The sequence below is a fragment of the Pleurodeles waltl genome, chromosome 6 (genome assembly GCF_031143425.1).
Source record: "Pleurodeles waltl isolate 20211129_DDA chromosome 6, aPleWal1.hap1.20221129, whole genome shotgun sequence".
NCBI classification, from domain to species: domain Eukaryota; kingdom Metazoa; phylum Chordata; class Amphibia; order Caudata; family Salamandridae; genus Pleurodeles; species Pleurodeles waltl.
In genome coordinates this window covers 1,617,391,926-1,617,413,761 of record NC_090445.1, presented here as the reverse complement: position 1 = coordinate 1,617,413,761, position 21,836 = coordinate 1,617,391,926, and positions in this window count along the sequence as shown.

Here is a 21,836-nt window from a genome sequence, read left to right as displayed (position 1 = left end):
GGCTTCTTGAGTTATTGCCGGAAACATCCTGACTCCATCTATTATTTCTCTTCTCCACATCCTGGTCTTGCTATCCCACCTACCCTCCGCTAGCGTCTTTTCTGCTTTTCTCATTCTCCTCTCAAGCCTTTGTTGCCTCTGTCGTATGGCCATTAATTCCCAAATTGCTAGCTCTTCGAACTGTGCTGGCCTTGGAGGTGGCTTTTGCTCATTCAACGCCTTCCACAAGTTCTCTAGAACCCCTATGTTGAACGTCCCATTCTCTGAAAACGACAAACACCCATCTTTCTGTGTTGATTTGCACCATTGCTTTAGCCAAAGACATGGCGCGACTCCCTTTTCCTCCATTACGGCATAAGCCGGAGTGTCCGCTGGCGGTGTAGGCTCCCCCACACTCGCGGTAATGTACACATCTCCCCTCAAAGCGCTCTTTAAAGGCTTGAAGAACTTCATTTTTGCGTTATTTATTTCATTTATGTCTGAATCAGGAAGTGACTTTAATTCCCAGAACACCCTTCGCCTACCTCTTCAACCAGTTGCCTCCTCCACAGGCGGCTGCCAATCCGTGTGCGACCCTTCTCCCTAACCTACCTATCCCAGCATGGCTCCAATGACGTCACACTCACACACACTGCGGCTGACAAAGTCTTGCGGCTTGTCTCCCTCACACTCGATTCACCCTGAAACTATTGCAATATTTTACAAGCACTTTACAACAAACTCAAATTTGCTGGTTTACTACAGGAAGGGTAACACAATCGCTTCAACTCTTTACAGAGATTTCACTTGAAGCCTCAGCCGCTACTCTCTCCTTCTCAGATCCCACATTCGCAAGCAAAATTTGACCCGCAAATTTCACTCTCGACTTGTCAATGGCTCGTCCTAGTGCACTTTAGAACTTGCCAAATCTCCATCGAAATTTTCACTCACACACTTTAACTCAAACTCAGCTCGTCAACCATGCCCGATTGACCTATTAAACCGCGCAAATTACAACATAAACCATGTGTCTCATACACTTATCAATATTCTCCGGAGTCTTAGACCACACGGGGTCCGTACATCACCAACAACCACGTGGACAATTTTTGAGCACAAAGCGCCACACTCACATGAAGTTCGCCGACTTCCCCACTCTCATACTGCGGAGTACGTACACTCCTACTAAAATATCACCTGACCTAAAATTCTCACAAACCTTACAATTCACCTGCGGTATGCATAAGCAGTGCAAGCGAAAATCCTACTTCACTCACACCATCAGTAGAACGAATATTCATGAGGTGGGTCGCAAATTGCGGCCCCATAGCGAGTATAGGCACTCGCAACCATGGAGGCCTGCTGTCATCAGCAGACCTCCATGTTCGTGACTGCTTTTTAAATAAAGCAGTTTTTCTTTTTTTTTAAGTGTAGCCCGTTTTCCTTACAGGAAAACGAGCTGCACTTAAAAAAAAAACGAAACCTTTAGTTTCGGTATTTTTTCAGGGCAGGGAGTGGTCCCTTGGACCACTCCCTGCCCTGAAAAAATATTTGTGGGTCCAGTCACAAACTGGAAGGGGTCCCATGGGGACCCCTTCCAATTTGCGAGTGGGTTACCATCCACTTGAAGTGGATGGTAACTGCGATGCCATTTGCGACCGCGTACGCGGTCGCAAATGGTATTGCATACCACTCAGACTCGCAAATAGGAAGGGAACACCCCTTCCTATTTGCGAGTCGGAAATGCATATTGCGAGTCGGTACCGACTCGCAATATGCATTTCTGCATAGCAAAGAGGCATTTGCACCTCGCAAATGGCGATTTTCGCCGTTTGCGACGTGCAAATAATTTGCTACATCTGGCCGAAGGTCCCTATTGGTTACACTCTATTAGTAAGTTTATTAGTCTCAACACCAGAAAACTCATTAATAATGTCACAATATGGCAACTTGAATATGACTTAAACAAAGCAAAGATTATAAACATTAAAACAAAACACGGTGTCAACATGGATTAACTTTAACAGAGTATCATTAGCACATTAGTCAACAAAGCAAAGATTCTGTCTTTTGTCTATTTGCACCCAATGTTAGGGACTCCTTAACTAACCTTGAATTAGCATTAGCATGTTTGGCTTCATGCAAAACAATTTGGAAACACAAATTTAGAAAATATCTAAACTATGGACTCTGTCAAAAGAGCAGTTGGTAACTAGAAAGAAAAGGCAAACAGACAATTACAATTTTGTCATCATATAGTTACCCTCCGTAATGGGCCAGCATACAGAGTCAGTCTTCGTCCTCAGGACATCAGTCGATTCGCCAACTGCCAGGATAGGACAGCAAAGTCTCAGCAAACAAGGCAGAAAGTTCTTCCCTCATAAGGAGGAGAAGAAATGGATATCAGGCAAGACAAAGTGAGGATGGTTTGAAGAATCAAACAGCAAAGATAGAGACAGAAGCAGTGTCCCTCTAATGGCTGATTTCTCCTTGCGACACGTTGTTAAATTGAATTTGCCAGACAAGTCTCTAATTTCCCATTGGTCAGTATTCGGTGCACCATTTTCTCTATCCAATGATCAGTTGATCACCTTACTACGATTTTCACTTAAGACAGTTCTCATACAGTTTATTGGCTCCTGTGATTTACGTCTTCATTGGGTGAGATGGCAGGTAGAAAACGTTACACTCCTTGTTTTAGTCAGTAGCTCCATTGTCTTTACCAGTTTGGTCGACCTTGTACCTGTTGCGAATTACACTGTTGCATTCAGCAAGAATGTCTCCTTGAGCAAGTCAGGTCTCATGAGAAAGAATTTACTGCGGCTATACACACATCTCTAGCTTCTAGAAAAGTACAGCTTGAATTATACAACAGAGAAGTCATCAGGGTTCAGTGGGGCACTCCGCACTCCGCCTCGGTTGCACGGCACATGCTGCACCCATGGAAGTTACAGCGGAGGAAGTAGACAGCCATTTCCTATCCCATGCTCTGCATCCCACCACACCCAATGCCACAGTTTCTTTGCCCCTACTGCATGGCTCAGCACAAGGTGCAATGGCTGAATCCCAGCCCCATGCACTGCCCCTGAATTGCTCTGTCTCTGTCACTGTCCCTTTTCTAGGGCATTCCCCTAACCCTCTCTTCCCCACATACCTATTCCCCCAACTCCTCCACACATTCCCATGCACCACCTCCTCAACACACTCCTATCCCACCTCCACTACACAATCCTCTTCCCCACCTCCTCCACACATCACCCTCCCCAACATCCTCTACACATTCCCTGGCCCCACCTCCTCCTCACTTTCCTGTCTCTGCTCTTCCTCCACACATTCCCCTTCCACACTTCCTCCACGCATCCCCCCAACCTCCTCTACAATTTCCATTCCATCAGGCTCTTCCACACATTCCCCTGCCTTACCTCATTCACACATTCCTGTGCGCTGCTCCTATTCCACACATTGCCATGCCCCCATCTCCTCCACACATTACATTGCTCCTCCACTCAGCCCCTTTCCCCCACCTCTTCAACACACTCCCTGCCTCGCTGCTCCTCTAAACATTATAATGCCCCACCTCCTTCACACGTTCCACTGCCCTCTATTCTTTAACACATTCCACTGCCCAACCTCTTCCATACATTCCTCTGCCTCATCCACACATTCCGCTGCACATACCTCCGCCACACATTCCCCTGCCCCCATCTCCTGCACACATTCCCCTGACCGACCTCCTCCATGCATTCCGATGCCCCACTCTGCACCTTTTACCTGGATACTGGGTGAAGGGTTGTAGGCTCAGACAAGATTCCCTTCTGAAGAATGTTCCACCACCAGGACAGCATCAGCACAAAATCCTGTCAGCTTCTCTGTTCATGAAATGTTTCTTCAGTGAAGTAGGGAAACTTCTCCCTCCGTGGCCTATGGGGATTCTAACTTGTCTATCGTCGGTATGTAAGCGTGACTTGAAATCAGTTGGAGTGATTGGCAGGTTATTCTAAGAGGCTCATATTTTCCAAAAGCATATCTCTTTCTGCCTTAAACTTTGCTACCTCCACAGGGGAATTATCATTATTATTAATATTACTATTATATGTTTATTATGTGTACATTCACCACAGCATCTTGGCACTAGGAACAAAAAAGACAGAAAACAAAAACAAAAGATATTTGAATAAAATATGAGGAGGAGACAATAAAAATCTGGAATTATGTCTGGGTGATTAGTCTTACAGCTTTCTTAAATGCATCAAAATTACTCATAAATTGTACGTTCAAGGGTAATCCTCCAGCTCATATTTTCTTGCATAGGGCAGTCTTGAGCAAGAGAGCTGTCCTCATGAGATGAGCCCTCCCTGGGCAATAGGTGTTAGACCCTCAGCCTCCTTGGTGCTTCTCAGATGCAGTCCCTTTAAGGAAATGGAGCACGTAGTTAAATGTTGTGCAGCACCTCGAAACACCGCTCGTCGTATGTACTTGTTGCTGGTGCTTCTGGTGGAATGTGCTGTTGCGTATCTTCTCCTGGAGTCTTACAGACTACTTCCGACTTTCTGCTCTTCTGTTGTCTTTGCAGGATTCTACCTGCAGCTCGGTTGGGACACGCTGAGCTTCCCCTCTTCAGACATTTGTTTTTGATTGAGTAACACGATTGTAGTGCTAACTTGTTTGAACCTTTAATCTTCATCTTCGGGCCTAAAAACATTCTTACTCTTGACACTCTTGGAATTCAGCAGTATATCTCATATTTCTCATCTGATAGAATGAGGTTGTTTCATGGACATTACTCATAGCCCTTCTAAACAAACTGAGTCATATTACTTGGACCTGCGCTTCACTGCATGTGTATATGAAGTCTATGTGAACATAAGATGTAGCTGTGACCTTGTTATATTTTCTTGTTTTTCGAGTTTTGAAACTGAGAGACTTTCCTTTAGTATGATGAAGTATAAGGCAACAGATTGAGTGGTGATTTTCTATCGCCCTTATTTGTTATTTTCAGTACTATATATTCTCCTATTCCGAATATTTTGAGAACTCATTAGTTTTTAGGAGTTAGCTCTTCATTCAATGTGACCTGTGAAATACAACAGGTATTCATATTTTCATCATTATATATGTATACTTAGTGAATTGTATTAGAAATGATACGTACCTTTTGAGTTTCATTTGTAGATTCATAAATCAGATCCTCCAAAGCAACCTTAACACAAAGATAGGGAGTAGGGATGTTAAGGTAAATCAATGTTACATCTGAGTCTAGTTCTGGATAACTACATTATTGAATATGAAGGTATCAATGCTGATTTCTTATTTTATCTATGCAAAGAAGACCACCATGACAGAGGTGAATAGAGGTAGCCTGGTGAGCTCGAAAATACATCCCTTCATCCCCGGGAATCAAGCTGACTTCAATATCTTTATGAAGTGGGTTTGGTTATTTGGGAGACAGGGTTCCTTCATCGTATCCATTTCACCCATGCAAACAGGTAGGAGTCTGACAGTAGGGTGATACCAATTCCCTGAGGAGAATTTTATAGTAAGACCTATGTGTCAGATACACTAGCTTCAATGTGATTATTTTGCTCAGCCATTCTAACCTCTCTCTGGTGGCTAAGCCATGGTCAAGTTTTCTTTAATATAGATATAGCACTAACTGCAACATTTTGTAGTCACTATAGCTTCCTTAACCCGAGGATTATTATTATTTTTTTATACCCCAGGAGACACGGAAGCTTTTCCGTGCCTCCCCCCGCCCCTCACCCACCCCTTTGTGACGTCACGCTGACATCACTTTGTTGCGGCTGCTTCCTGCTCCGATAGGGAAAACGGCCCCAAACGGCCTTCCCCACGTTCGGGAAGGCCTCATAAGAAAGGGGAGACTCTCCCCTTTCTTACGAGGCCTTCCTGAAAGTGTTTCCTGGCCCCCGATCACAGCACAGCTGCGATCGGGGGCCAGGAAACACCACTAGACACCAGGGATTTCACTGGGGGGGATCGGCCTCCTCGGAAACCCCCCCCCCGGGCATTGTTTTTTTTTTAAAAAGGTAGGTGTCCCCTGGGGGGCAAAATTGTATTTAAAATAAAATACAAAATAAAAATTACAATAAATGGACAGGGGGTCGACCGTGGGCAGGGCGACCCCCTGTGGGGGCAATATTTTTTTAGTTGTTGGAGGGTTTCCCTGGGGGCCATTTTGGCCCCCAAGGAAACATACAACTACTACAAAAAATAGATCTATATATATATATATAGATATATCTATGTAGATATATCTATCTACATGGATATATCTATATATATATATATATATATATATATATATATATATATATATATATATATCACTTTTGTCAATACATGTGTGGTTTCCCTGGGGGCTGCGATCGGCCCCCAGGAAAACCAGACCCACATATAAAAGTGATATATATATATATATATATATATATATATATATATATATATATATATATATATATATATATATATATATATATTTGCCACCAGTTGCTTGCCGTTGCAGCTTGCGTCTTCAAAGCAATGCACATACTTCAACTGACGCATTTCAACTGTAGCTTTTAGGCAGCAATAAAAAAGTCAAGTAAGTATTGTGATTATGTTTCTGCTACAAAAGGGTCAGACTTTTGTCTAGTGGCAGTTTTAGTGCCATAAAGAAGTGCAGAAGGTTTATATGCCTACTGCAAAGAGCAAATCTGTATTTTATGTAAATAGCTGAGTACATTAGTAAAGTCAGCCATCACCTGCGCTATAATACAAATGAAATGTATGTGCGGGGTGGAGGGCGGCTATGGAGAGATGAAGGGCACTTTTGCTGGGTGGTAATGAGGGAATCCGAGGAGGAGGGAGTGGGAGCACCAATAATGTTTTTGGACTGGGCGCAGGAGGTGCTAAAGACTGTGACGAATGGAATGTGACAAGGTGTTTTTTGAGTGTCTTGAAAAAACGTGCTGATTGAGGGAAGAAGCGCAGGTAAGGTGGCCTCTACTGTTGTACGTATCTCACACACACCATTGATTTTGTGACTGTCTACGTAGGCTAGTGTTTTAGAGCAACAGTTTAGCCAATAGCAGAGATGGCATCTTGATGGATGACTGCTGCCGTCACTCGGGTTATAGAGGACAGCTCTGACATAGGCTGTCAGAGACTGGGACATCAGATACTGAGACAGCATCTGAGGGATAGGACAATGGCGCAGACTCTGGGAGTGATATTTCAGTCGGAGGAGTCCCATTCGATAACTCCTCTTCCAGTAAATTATGAGGGAGGTGATGAGGACAGTCCTGTTGTCCCATTGCAAGCAGAATCTGTGCAACGGGGTAAAAGTGGGTTAGCCCAACCCAGAGAGCAGGTGAATGCGGCGGCAAGCAGAGAGAGAGAGAGTGCTCTCTTGGGAGCTCCCCAATTTAGTTCAGCCCCAAATTCCACCGCCCAAATCGTATCGTGGAGACATCAAAATTATCCTTTGCAAAACAAACTGGTTTTGTAAGGCAGGCACCTCTGTTTTTGGTCCTGGGTTTGGCGGCCATATAGAGAAACACACTAAACCCAAACATTTCTGGAAACTAGACATTTGGGGGAGTCCACAGAGGTGTGACTTCTGTGGATTCCCCAAAGTTTTCTTACCCAGAATACCCTGCAAAGCTGATATGTTGAATAAAAACTCTATTTTTCTCGTATTTCTGTCACACAAACTACAGGAATATGCTGGGATCCACAAAATTCCTACCACCTGTCCTGATAAAAACACTACCCCACTTGAGTGCCTACACCTAGTGCCTGCGTCAGGAATGGATCACCCCAGGGTCAACAGCTGCCTCATGCAAGGACCATCATTGACCGTTGTGTGATCTATTCCTGTCACGGGCACCAGGCCTACCCACACAAGTGAGGTGCCATTTTTATCAGGAGACTTGGGGGAACGCTGGGTGGAAGGAAATTTGTGGCTCCTCTCAGATTCCAGAACTTTCTGTAACTGAAATGTGAGGAACATGTGTTTTTTTAGCCAAATGTTGAGGTTTGCAAAGGATTCTGGGTACCAGAACTTGGTCAGAGCACCACAAGTCACCCCATCTTGTATTCCCCTAGGTCTCTAGTTTTCAAAAATGCACAGGTTTGGTAGGTTTCCCTAGGTGCCGGCTGAGCTAGACGCCAAAATCTACAGGTAGGCACTTTGCAAAAAACACCTCTGTTTTCTGTGAAAAAATGTGATGTGTCCACGTTGTGTTTTGGGCCATTTCCATTTGTGGGCGCTAGACCTACCCACGCAAGTGAGGTACCATTTTTATAGGGAGACTTGGGGGAATACAGAATAGCAAAACAAGTGTTATTGCCCCTTGTCTTTCTCTGAAACAATTTCCAAATGTAAGACAGTGTGTAAAATAGACGTCTATTTGAGAAATGGTCTGTAATTCACATGCTAGTATGGGCACCCCGGAATTCAGAGATGTGCAAATGACCACTGCTTCTCAACACCTTATCTTATGCCCATTTTGGAAATACAAAGGTTTGCTTGATACCTATTTTTCATTCTTTATATTTCAGCAAATGAATTGCTGTATACCGGGTATAGAATGAAAACCCATTGCAATGTGCACCTCATTTATTGGCTCTGGATACCTAGGGATCTTGATGAACCTACAAGCCCTATATATCCTCGCAACCGGAAGAGCCCAGCACACGTAACGTATATTGCTTTAAAAAATCTGACATTGCAGGAAAAAGTTACAGAGTATAACGTGGAGAAAAATGGCTGTTTTGTTTAGCTCACTTTCAATGTTTTTTTATTTCAGCTGTTATTTTCTGTAAGAAAACCTTGTAGGGTCTACACAAATGACCCCTTGCTGAATTCAGAATTTTGTCTACTTTTCAGAAATGTTTCGCTTTCCGGGATCCAGCATTGGTTTCACACCCATTCCTGTCACTAACTGGAAGGAGCCTGTAAGTACCAAAAATAGTAAAAATGGGGTATGTCCCAGTAAAATGCCAAAATTGTGTTGAAAAATGTGGTTTTCTGATTCAAGTCTGCCTGTTCCTGAAAGGTGGGAAGATGGCAATTTTAGCACCAGAAACCCTTTGTTGATGCCATTTTCAAGGAAAAAAAACAAGCCTTCTTCGGCAGCCCTTTTTTCCCATTTCTTTTAAAAAAACGAAATTTTCACTGTATTTTGGCTAATTTCATAGTCTCCTCCAGGGGAAACCACAAACTCTGGGTACCATTAGAATCCCTAGGATGTTGGAAAAATAAGACTTAAATTTGGCGTGGATAGCTTATGTGGACAAATAGTTATGAAGGCCTAAGAGCAAACTACCCCAAATAGCCAAAAAAGGGCTCAGCACTGGGGGGAAATGGCCCAGCAGCTAAGAGGTAAAAGCACAGTTAGGAAGTTCCATATGGATAGAATTGCAGTAATCTGGCCAATTGTCTCTCCGTTTTTTTTCCTAGTTCAAGATGGACGCACGACTATTGACAATGGTCTAACCTGGCTGGGCAAATTACCCCGCTCAATGAACTGTCAAGGGTCTAGTGACAAGGGGTACAAAGGCAAAGCAATTTTGATAAAAATGCTGTCAAAGGTCATACAAGGAGGCAGAGGGTCATAGGAAGCTCTGTACAAAGCTACAAAGAAATTCGATGCTTTGGAAGAATAGGCGCTATAGAGGCAATTTAGCATTCAGAATAACCTACATGCAGATCATGCAAGACATATAGAAAACAAAAGTACACAGGAGAACCACACAAACCTACATGTCATTAAGTTCCTCACCCACAATTAGCGTTACAGAAACTGACTGCAGAATATTCACATTTAGGACAAAATACAAAGGCAAGTTCTGTGGAGCTGGTAACTTCAGTAATATCATAAAACATAACATTAAGACCGGGACAAGACTCACAAGAGCCAAGAAACATCACCTAGTTTGTATATTTTACCCACAGAGCCTGGTTATCACACGTAACACAGATGATGGTAACAGAAACAGTCGAAAGTAAATACACAACCACAACAGACAAGAAACTAGAGAGGAGTAATGCTTAGTAGGAAAGGAAGGAAAACATGTATGACAATTGGTAGAAAGCAAGCACCTATTTTACACCAGGAAACTGTGAGGTGAAGTAGCAGGGATGGCAAGGCAGATTATTGGGACTAAGGAAGCATGGAAATGAAGACATGAGCATTGGGAACTAAGTAGGCGGGGAAAGCAAGACAAGAACTGTGAAAAGAGAAACTCAACAAGAAGTGAACGTTTATAGAATTGAACCACTGAGTAGTGATAGCTCAAAAATCACGTAAAACGCTTTATAACTGGAAAGAGAGATACACTAGAAAAATGTGTAGGATCAGGAAAAAAGGGTTAACAATAACTCCGAAATTAAGAATCTCCTGAAACAGAAGGTCGTCCATACAGTAATACTGCTACAATGGCCATTAACTGACTGACTCAAACTCAGACTTTAAAAGAGTTAATTAGTGGGCACATGCCTTAGGTGTAATGAGCCAGCGCCTGCCAGCCACAGGTGTGCGGATTCCTCAATCCAACCTTGGCCTGCAAGGGTGTAGTTGAAGTAGTGAGCAGGTAATTCTCAGAACGGCAGTTTTGGGCAGGAAAAGCAGGCTTACTTCCACATTTCCTGCCATACATCTGGAATGCAAGTCAAGCGCGGAACGTTTTGCAAGTGGCTGGAAATTAACATTGTAATGTGCCACGAGGCCAAGGCTTCTGCAAAATGTAGCCTTTGGGTGGAAGAGCATTCTTACTGTCATAAAATCCGACATGGATCAGAATGAAAGACAAATTCTAAATACTGTCCCAGAGGCTGGAATCGTGTACACAGATATATCTCCCAGGGCCAGGGAACTTTCAGCTCTGGAACGTCAACCAGTCGTCACCAGAGGTGCAGAAGCTCAGGGAGTGAACAGTGACATGAACAACGAATGTTTTAAGATTTACTAAACTTGCGTATACTCACTTTTTATGAGTTCAAAAAGATCTTGAAGGAAATATATGTGCTTCATTAACAGATTAAAACAGCTACATAAAGAAAAACACAACTCTGATCACAGAGCACTGCTTTGTAAAATTCAGTCAAGCACTGAGGTGAACTCAAGTTGTGATATTGAAATATGTAAGTGGAAAATGATTCCCAACTGCCATCAGGAGTCGATTCACACAGGAAGTCACAAATATTCACTAAGCCCCAAACAGAGGAAAATAGCCCATTGGTCTCCCAGTAGTCCAAGAAGAGGGCATCACGTTCAATGGAGCAAGATCAAAGGGAATGAAAGGGAAAATGTGGTAAAACAATGCTTTCTGCATTATCCCAAACTCTTCTGGGACTGCCCCTCAGAGGTCTCCGATTTTTTTCTGGCACTGTCAGACTATTGCAGTGGTTAAGGATGGTGCGTCAGGAGCCGCAGAGGGCCAAGTTGTAGAGCAATGACCTCACGTCTGGAAATCGTCTTCTTCCCCATAGTTTCCTCACTCACCCCTGGGAGAAGCCTGGAAGGAATCGGGGAATATATTGATGCTGTGGTTCTTAGTTACGCCATATTAATCATAGCGAGATGGCATTCAAAGAAAGGAAAACGAGCACATGTAGTAAGTATGTCAGGCTGAGATTCACTGCTGCTAAAGTCATTTGCCGTAGAACTGGGTTCAGGTTCAGAATAGCCTCCACCAAGGGTAGCAATCTGATGGGTGAACACTTTCAAACTTTAGCTCTTATTGTCTCCATCCTGGTAACTGAGGGGATTAGCATGCACCTATTTTATTATATACTCTTCAACGTATAACAAACCTTTTTAGGTCAAGCGCACAAGCGCTTTGACCTGTTTTTAGTATTGTGGGCTTTTCACCACGCCCACCTCACGCCCGTCACTTTCACTCATTTGTGGGCTTGCTTTTCAAAAATCCTTTGTTATCATTGGTAAATGCTTTATGTTTGTCCCTCCTTGTGGAGGTTTTGTTACCGCCTTGCAGACTGACGCTGTTACATGGATAATTGCACGACTGCTAATATGTTTGACTGTGAGTGAACTTCTTTTTACTTTTGTGTTTCTCCTTCGTGCTCATGCTGACCATGGCACTTTGAATCAGCACGCTTTTGTCAAAAAAATTTTTAGTTTTCATTTTCAATTTATGTGGCAAGAAAAGTCCACTTAGGGATTTACAATGCCAAAAGCTCTTACTGGAGCAAATGCGAGACCCATTGCATTGCAAATGCTTGCTTCATTGTGGTAGGTGAAATGGAGCCCCTCCGCCTGCAAAGCGGAGCTGATAATTTACCCAAAGCATAGTCATCCCAACCCTTTGTTAGCGCGTTCTGGCATTCCAACCAATCCATTTGGCAGGGCTACATTGCCATTTATTACATCCGGCACGTGCCATGCGCTTGGAGGGTTCTGCGGTTATTGGAAGCCTGTTTCAGTCTCTAGCTCTCCAGAGATTATCCGGTAGGCACAGAAGAGTGAGAGTGTGATTGTACTTCCCCTCACTGCTCGTCGCCCCTTTAAAGAAAACGATAATAACCACAGCTTATTATCGTTTTCATGTAAAGGTTTTGCAGCTACTGGTGCTGGCGGAGGGGGCAAGGCTCCACTACCCTAACGGAGGAGCCACCCCTACTGGATTCAGCACTTTGCATGGTTTTAACTATTTTTCACCCGCCACTAGCTGTCACTCTACTGTGCTATAGAACCGTTTTTAAAAGTGTTATGAAAGTAAGTAAAACTGGACTGCAACATGCCCAACAAGCTTTAACTCCAACAAATACAGATTAGCTGGCTCCTTCATTTCACTGATGATCCCACATTTATGTGGGATTAGAGTCAACTGTTAATATAAAAAAATTATTGCTGACCCTAAAAAGGAAAAAAAAATCACCAATATGATTATTTACTTTTTCTCTAGATATTGGTGCAAGACATCTGTCTTCTCCGTTAAACCAATCAGGAGATTTCTTTTTCAATTCCTTTTGTTTTACCTTTATGTGAGAGGTCTCCTTTTGTCAAGTAGAGCACCTCTCCAGTCAGAAACTGTTTGTGTCCTATACTGGTGCATCTCAGAGCCTGCATGCAAAGCTCCCAGAAACCCTCTGGTTCTGATTCACCATGTAACAAAATCTTTAATCAATAAAACATACATATATATTTAGTAGGATCTGTGGTGTTTCCCCCAGAGAATCCATGGGTTAAAAGGAGGTGGTGTCTGAAACAGCTGGAAAAATTAGGATTCACAGGGCAAATCAGGACCAAAATAACTGCTTCCCTTGGAAATTCCCCATTTCCAAGAGGACAATCAGCGTGCATTTGAGAATCTCAAAAACAAAATGGAAGGGCTCAAAATGGTGGGAGATTTGAGAAGAGTTGGCCTTGTGCATATACTCCCATATATGTCAAGAAACAATGAATGCACAGTTCCAAAGTGATTAAACTGATAATAATCTCACCCTAATTCTAGGGAGTTCAAGCTATGGTTCTAAGAATAGTCTGAAACAGGAACAAATGCCCTCACTCACCAATAGGTGACATGCTTCATCATCGGGCTTTGCTCCTCATCAGACCGGCACTGCAATATCTGACGGGCGCCACATGGGGGCTCATTACTAGAGATCGTTTATAGAAAAATTGCTGAGAGTGAATGCAAATAATGTGGGACTGGTGTATGTTAACTGTTAAAGTTGACTAGAAGGACCATGTAATAAACTGTTTAAGGAAGATATGGGCCTCTGTCAAGATTAAACTGAGGGTAAGAAAGAGTTATATCTGTCTCACCTTATACTACCAAAATAGAACAAGGTCAACATGTATCTCTCTCAACATACGTCTAAAAAGATCTGGGTGCGATTTGTCAGGACCTAGATTGAAACCTACCTAATCCTCACAACTATAATAAGTACATGTTTGTCAAACAGGAACCCTCCTCATAAAGAATGGGCTCCAATGGAAAACGCAGAGACCCTAAGTAATCACGCCAATATAATCAGTAGTAAATTTGTTTGAAGATCGTAGCTGCAGTCAGCACCATTGTTTCTTGCATTTGATAATCCCCATTATCTCTGGCGCCCCCCAGAGTTACCAATAGCCCCAGTATCAGTAACCCCTGGCATGGTTACTTGGCCCGTTACTGGGGACCAACTGATTAGGCCAAGAGCTTTTCAGAATGATAGTGAGAGATAACATGTGTGTGCCTTAGTTCAATGCCCACTCCCTTCACTTGGGGGACCATCTTCCTAGGAGCACCTTGGCGTTCATAGATAATGCTGTAGCCTGACCAATAGAATAGACTACGTTCACAGGACCTGGACTGAGGAAGATGGGCACCATTCAATACAGCATGGTTGAATGAATGAATGAATGAATAAAGACAATTGTTATTTCAGAGCTCATTAATATTAAAACCAAAATAAACAAGCATATGACTAAAAGTTAACATCCTATTAATATCACATACAGACTACACATGAAGTTACATCACAGTTATGTTGTATCAGATTCAAAATTCTTTTAAAAGTGGAGTAAACTGGAATTTGCTTGTGGAATTCCACTCCTTTCAAGGTAGCCCTGTGTTTCTAGGATGCAAGAACACTGGACCTGATGTTACTGGCTGAAATATTCAGCTGGTAAAATTGCATTGGGAATGGGCTATAGTGCAGCTCAACCCCGGGCCTGTACCCTTCCTGACCCTTAACCAAGCCACTGGGAAGTTGGGGGCCTCCAACTGCCGGACAATATCCTCCTCTCCTAAGCAGATGGTTGGTAACTGTTTGTGTGAAACCCCAAGGAATTGTGAATTTCATGCAGAATTATGTGCAATAAATCTAGGGCCACCCAGTTATTCCCTGTTCCATGGGGTTTATGTCATAACAGGTGGCAAAGATAGCAGGCGGTAAAGGAAATTTGAGCTACCAAGTATCTCATAACATATAGCCATCTAGTTTGTAATTGGACCTACTTCTGCAAAATGCTGGTATTCAGTACACAATTGTAGCTCGAAGCACCAGCATTAACTGGTGTTGGAAGATTTGAAGACTGACAAAACACTAATGCAAAGAAGCTGACAGGACCTGTACATACAGAACCTATGAAAGATAGTTAAACCAAACAGCGTTGTTAAATTAAATAATTTATACTTGACGTGACAAGATGAACAACTAAATAAAACCATTATAATATCAACTGGCTAAGTCAAAGTTTGTCTCAGGAGGACCATCACGTTTACTGACAGAATATTGAAATCAACAATGTAGTGTAACACAAATATTGTGTCAAACATATTGCTTACAAAAATATTGTTTCTTTATCCATATAATGGTAAGTACAAAAATATTCCAAAAAATAGTTTCACAGTAATATTGTTAAAAACATACAAACAATATAACTTCTTAAAAGTTTAAATATCAATCCTTTAAAAATATAATTAAAACATTTTTAAATTTAAATTTAAATTTAAAAACTGTAAAAAATATAATTTCTTTAAAAGTGTAAAGTAGTAATCCTAAATCTCACTTTTTCATTTTTTTTATTTATTTGCATCAGTTAATTACAACTATAACAAAAAGAATAAATAACAATAAGTAAACCATTAAATTTATAAAAAGTTTCTTGGTATATGAGGCCGTCTCCATTCTTGTCGGAACCTGTGAGCTAGGGCTCTCAACTCTGAACCTTTACAGACAGGACTTGTTGAGATTTAGTGAGGAATTAGAAGGCTACACAATTCAGTGAGGGGCCATCGGGACTTAGGTAGGCAATGATGACCTGTCTGCAGGTTAGGATCCCTCTAGAGGTAAATGCTTTTATCAATAGGTTTCTGCTTGGTTCCTTTAGATCTGGGCAAATGCAGTCAAAGTGGATTATGTCCTCTCTTGATGGACTACACAAACTGAATTCAGTACGCTCTTCTGCTTGCCATGATGGTTTCTGTTAGACTATTGAGCCCCTGGCATGGGTTTATGTCTTTTTGCTTCTGACCTCCTGGTTTTTAATCCTATGGTGAAGTTCGTTTTTGCTGACTTTAGGACTCTGGGCACTTTACCACTGTTGACCAGATCTAAAGTGCAAGTGATCCCTGTGCAAATTTTTTGGGTAGGTGGTTTCTCCATGACTGGCATATTTGATTTACTAGTAACTGCCTAGTATTTGCACAGTGTCTGCCCAGGGCCTGTAAATCAAATGCTGCTAGGGGGCCTGCAGCACTGGTCATGCCACCTACAGAAGATGCCCTGACACTCCAGTGTCCTCGTGTGCAGTTTTAAACTGGCAGTTCGACCTGGGAAGTGCACCCATTTGCCAGGCTCAAACTTTCCCTTTCATTAGATGTAAGTCACTCCTAAAGTAGGCCCAAAGCAACCCCATGGGCTGGATGCAGTGCTTTTAAAAGGTAGGACATTTACTGACATGTTTTGCATTTTCTGATAGTGAAGTACTGCTAAATGTGGTTTTCACTCTTCTAAGGGCTATCCCATTCATAGGGTAGCATGGGAATTACCTTGATATATCTTTTAAGCATAATTTCCCACTGGGAGCAGATAGAGATCTGGTGTTTGGGGTCTCTGAACTCACAATTTAACAATACATCTTCTGGTGAAGCTGTTTCTTTAATTGTAGGTTTGAAAATGAAATATTTAGAAAGGGGGCATTTTCTTGCTTAACCATTCTGTGCCTCTGCCTGTCTGTGAAATTTAAGTCTGGGTCAGAATGACAGTTGGGCTGTTTGTGAATTCACTATAGACAGTCGCACAAAGGGAGATGAGGTGTGCCCTGCATATCCGGATGGGTCTTTCTGGGCCTGAGTGGTGGGTGGAGATGACACTTACACCTGAATAGGGCTGTACCTGTCCTCACACAAAGCAGTCTCCGACCCCCTTGAGTGTGTCTGGGGTCAGGACAGAGAAAGACAGGGTCTTGTGCTCTACAAAGACTTCTCTATAAAGTTTTCCTACTTCAAACACAGAAATGGGTATAAGTACTGGACCTCTGACCCCACAAGGTTAGCCTCTTTCTGGACTGAGAACATTCTACCAGGAAGAAGAGCTGGATGCTGTAGGAGGGACTGCCACTCTGCCTGTTGTTTTGCTGTGCTGGCCTGCTGCTTGCTACTTCTGTTCTAGGAGTGAAAGGACTGGACTTTTCTTTCTACATCCTGCTTTCCAAGTTTCTCAAAGGGCTTGAACTGAGATTACCTTCTGTTAAGAAGTGGCAGGGACATCAAAGACTTCATCTACCAGTGCCTGGGCTCTTCTGCCGAGAGTCCTGACTTGTCAAGTGTTACCAACTCCAGTCCCTGGGCTCTTGGAAATGAAAGCTTGTGACCTGGAGGAAAAAATACATGCACTGATGTGCCATGGCAGAGAAATCAATGCAGTGCCTGTCCCTGCGGCTGAAGAATTGATGCAACGCCGATCTTTCATCTACAGAATCAATGCAGCAGCTGTTTCAGTGCGATTCCATTTACTCAGTGCATCTGGATTTTTCACACATTGTCCCTGGGTGTCAATTTCTCATCAACCCTGCACCGCAGTAAGGAACCAAGCCTGCATGTCCAGAAATAGATTTATCACTTTTCCTGCAAGGAAAGAATTGATGTATCACCTCTCCTGCCAGTAAGGAACTGACGCATTGTCTCACCTGATGTGTGTGTGCCCCTTCACCTTCAACACCAGCACCACCCATGGCACGGGAGGCTCCACACACATCAGAGGATGAAAATGTGGAAGGTACATCATTAACACAAAAACACACCCAGTTGCTACAGTCTGTTGCACATGGACAGAATCTCCTTAGTTGTGTGCTTAAGATCATGCCTGTGTTGTAACTGGCAACACCTCCCCTTCACTCTCCCACTATTGATTTATTACACATGGACTGTGATTGTGGCCAATCCTACCTATTGGCAATCTCAACATCTCCACACTGATTCACTCCTCTCCTACACATGTCTCATGACATAAATTGCACATCTAAATAAATTCACAAAAATACCACTTCTGTTGAAGTTGTATCTGGCGCAGTAAGTGTTTGAACTGTATGTATTGTGTGAAGCCAATACACTGAGGGGCATATTTAAGAGCACCATAGCGCCACCATAGTGTCTTTTTTTTTACACTAAGGTGGCGCTAAAGTGGCTTTTCTGCCACACCATAATAACAAAGTGGTGCGATGCATGCATTGCGCCACTTTGTAACCCCTTGTGCCACATTATGCCTGTGCCAGGCATAATGTATGAAAGGGGGGCATTCCGGCACTAGGAGGCCCACAAAAATGGTGCAGTGAAATTTAGAACATTTCACTCTGACATTTTTGGCATCCTTTTTAATGCCTGCTCAGAGCAGGCGTTAAAATGATGCACCCATAGAAACCTATGGGCCTCCTTGCTCTGTGCGACACTAGAGTCACATTTTTTATGCTAGTGTAGCAAAGTGCCACAATAGCACCACAAATGTTAATGCTATTGTACTAACGACCACCATGGTGAACGGTATTATAAATACGGCACAACCATGGTGTTGTTAGGTGCGATAGGAAGGTGAAGAAAAAGTGGTGCATCATAGCTGATGTACCACGTTTTCTTAAATATTGGCCGAGTACTTACCAAAACAAAATGCACGGCTTTGTGTCAGACACCAAGCCACAGAATATGATTGAAACATGATTGAGGTGTCTGATAGCTATGTGGACTAGCATGTTACTTCTGAGTCTCTCAAGAATATCAGGAAACAGGTAGCATGCATGTATTGTGATGGCTTGTATGACATACTACACGTGTTTGGGAAAAGCTAGGATGGTATTTTTAAATCGTTTTTTAAATTAAAAAAAAAAAACTAAGAAAAAAAACTATGTCCTAAAACTAATCTACACTATGCGAACGAAACTAACTCTAACTATCTAAAACTTAAACTATTAGGAAACTTACAAAACAAGTGGAAGGGAAGATATGCCCCCCAAGGTAGGGTCCAAATTTAGCTACTGCTGATGTTTTCCTTCCTGGAACGTAGCATTTTGTCCGTTTTTTTTTCTAATTTGTCCATCCTTATCCCCATGTCATCCATATACTGGCGCATTTCTTGCTTGAAGGGTTGTGCCATGAGTGGAGGTCCTGGCTGGGGATGTGATGGTGCTGCTGTTGGCTGTCTTGAGGTAACCTGCAGAGCTAGCCACCCTCCTTTCTCCTGGTTTCTGGGAGTGTGGGTGGTCCTCCATGGGGAAATGCCTGTCAGGACCCCAATGCTTTTTCTCTTGTGTAACGCCGGCTCATCCTCCAGAATCCTTTTTCCACAGCCCAGATGTGCTGGTACCATTCAGCACGCTTCTCAAAAGTACGCTTCTGTGCTGATGACACGTGTGCTGCTGAATTATGGATGTAACATGTCATCAAAATGTGTGTTGGGCAGAGGATGAACAACCATGCAATATAAAAAGCATTATCAGATCACACACGTTGGCCACCATAACTCACAAAAACAACATGACAGCCAAGGTTAATACACATCTGCACCACAACCACCTTCAACATATTGTTCATTTCCAAGGTAACAAAAGCTAACCAATGTTGCACAATACCAGTGACCAAGCTTGTAACATCTTTTAAGTACTAGGTCAACATTCACCATGCTCATCCTATATAACAATTATGTGACCATGGTAGGTCACACTCATAATGCTGGATAGCTCATGAATGTCCCTCGGCATACACCATTTACCTTAGATCCGTTGACATGTACACGCTCCTCAGAACAAGGCCTGCAAGTTAAATGAGGACTCACCAAACTAAGGCCCTTATTATGACACTGGCGGTAAATCCTGCTTACCGCCACAGTGACGGTCACCAACATACCGCGCGGTGGCGAATATCCATTCCCCATATTATGACACACACACACACCAATCTGACAGAATACAGCCACATACACAAATCCGCCAGCCCAAAGGTCAGTGCTCAAGTGGTGGTCCCAACATCCATACGGTTAGGTCAATAGAACACAGCCCACCACAAAATGAACCACGAATCACCACGGCGGACATTCAATGGTGGTACACCATTAGCGGTACATACCACCTCAGAATGGACACACACATATAAAACAACACTACATTGGCTAATACTAAAAACACACACATGACACTCATACACACACCACTCCCACCCACCCACAGCACCATAAAACATCCACCCACATTACCTACAACCCTTTACAAACAACAATTACTGCCAGGAGATTGACACAAACAGCACAGAGACAACTAGACACACACACCACATACTGTCACGACTTACATGCTGCTTTACCCTGGAGGCCGCAGAGTGAGTGGAGTGGATCCTGCTCTTGAAGGTTCGGCCTTCGCCCAAGTAGAGGGGGACTCTTTCTGGCAGCCACGGTGCTGCAGGCAATTGGGAACTCCAAGAGAAGGCCGTGCCCCTCAGAAGTAGCGCCAGAGGGAAAAAAACCCTGAATGGGGAAAAAACCTCCACAAAGAATGTTCCTAAAACAGGAACAAATACGAAGAGAATATCAGCAAGAGCAAATACAGAAAAAAGTATTCTGAACTGACAGGAACCAGCACAGGAATACAAGGAAGCAGGAGCGAAGACACCATCCAAACAGAAAGTGTTGCAGCGCAAGGAGAGAAAGAATCACAGCCCTTAAATACCAACAAACAGGAAACGACCAACAGGAAGTAAAAGGACACCATCTTAGACAGGGAAAAGCACATAGAACAGAATGGACTAGGAACCATAGAGAATAGGGAACAAGGAATGCTGGGAAGAGAAAGGAAACATGGGAAGGAGTAAAAAACATAAAGGAAGGCACAACCAGATGTCCAAGAAAAGAAGAAAAGAACAGGTGAGTGAGGGGGTCAGACATACCTGACAACGCGGTGAACAGCAAAAGAACGAGGCCCCATGCCCAATTTGGGGCCTCTGTAAGCACACAGCAGACTGGGGGCGCTTCGTGTCAGATAAACGCGTGCTGCGGTCTGAGCCGAAGGTTCGGCTCGTGCCACGCGCAGCGGCGCGACAGTAGGTCCCCCCCGAAGGCCCAGGTTTGTGCGGAAACAAGCGGTGAAAACAACGAATCAGAAGAGGTGCATGAACAGAAGATGCATCTTCCCAAGAGCATTCACTGAGAGGGTAACCCTTCCAATGAATCAAGTACTGAAGACGTTTGTGAAAGATATGAGAGTGACAAATCTCCTGTACCTCATATTCAGGTACATCATCCACTAACACAGGAGGAGGACAGGGAAACTGACAAGAGTAAGGATCAGGCATATAGGGTTTTAGCTGAGAAACATGAAAGACCGGGTGAATCCTCCAGGTACGAGGCAAGTGAAGACGGACAGTGACGGGATTGATCAGCTGAAGGATTCGGAAAGGACCATAGTAACGAGGTGTGAACTTATTCTGAGAAAGGCGTAAAGGTAGAAATTTTGCTGAAAGCCAGACTTTATCCTGAAGGTGATATTCTGGAGCATCTCTCCGTTTCTTGTCCGCTGTTCTCTTCATGTATCTCTTGGTGTTCAACAAGTTAGAGCGAATCAATCTATGAATCTGTAAAAGTCGTCTGGAGAATGAAGTAACAGCAGGAAGAGAGCAGGTATACTGGGGAATAGTAGGAAAAGAGGTAGGATGATAGCCATATGAACAGAAAAAAAGGAGTGACCTTGGAGGCACTATGGACAGAGTTATTGTAGGAGAATTCAGCGATAGGGAGGTAAGTGTTCCAGTTGCTCTGAGTAGAATTACAAAAGCATTGAAGGTACTGTTCCAATCCTTGGTTGAGACGCTCAGTCTGTCCATTGGTTTGAGGATGGAAACCCGATGAGAGTGCTATGTTGATA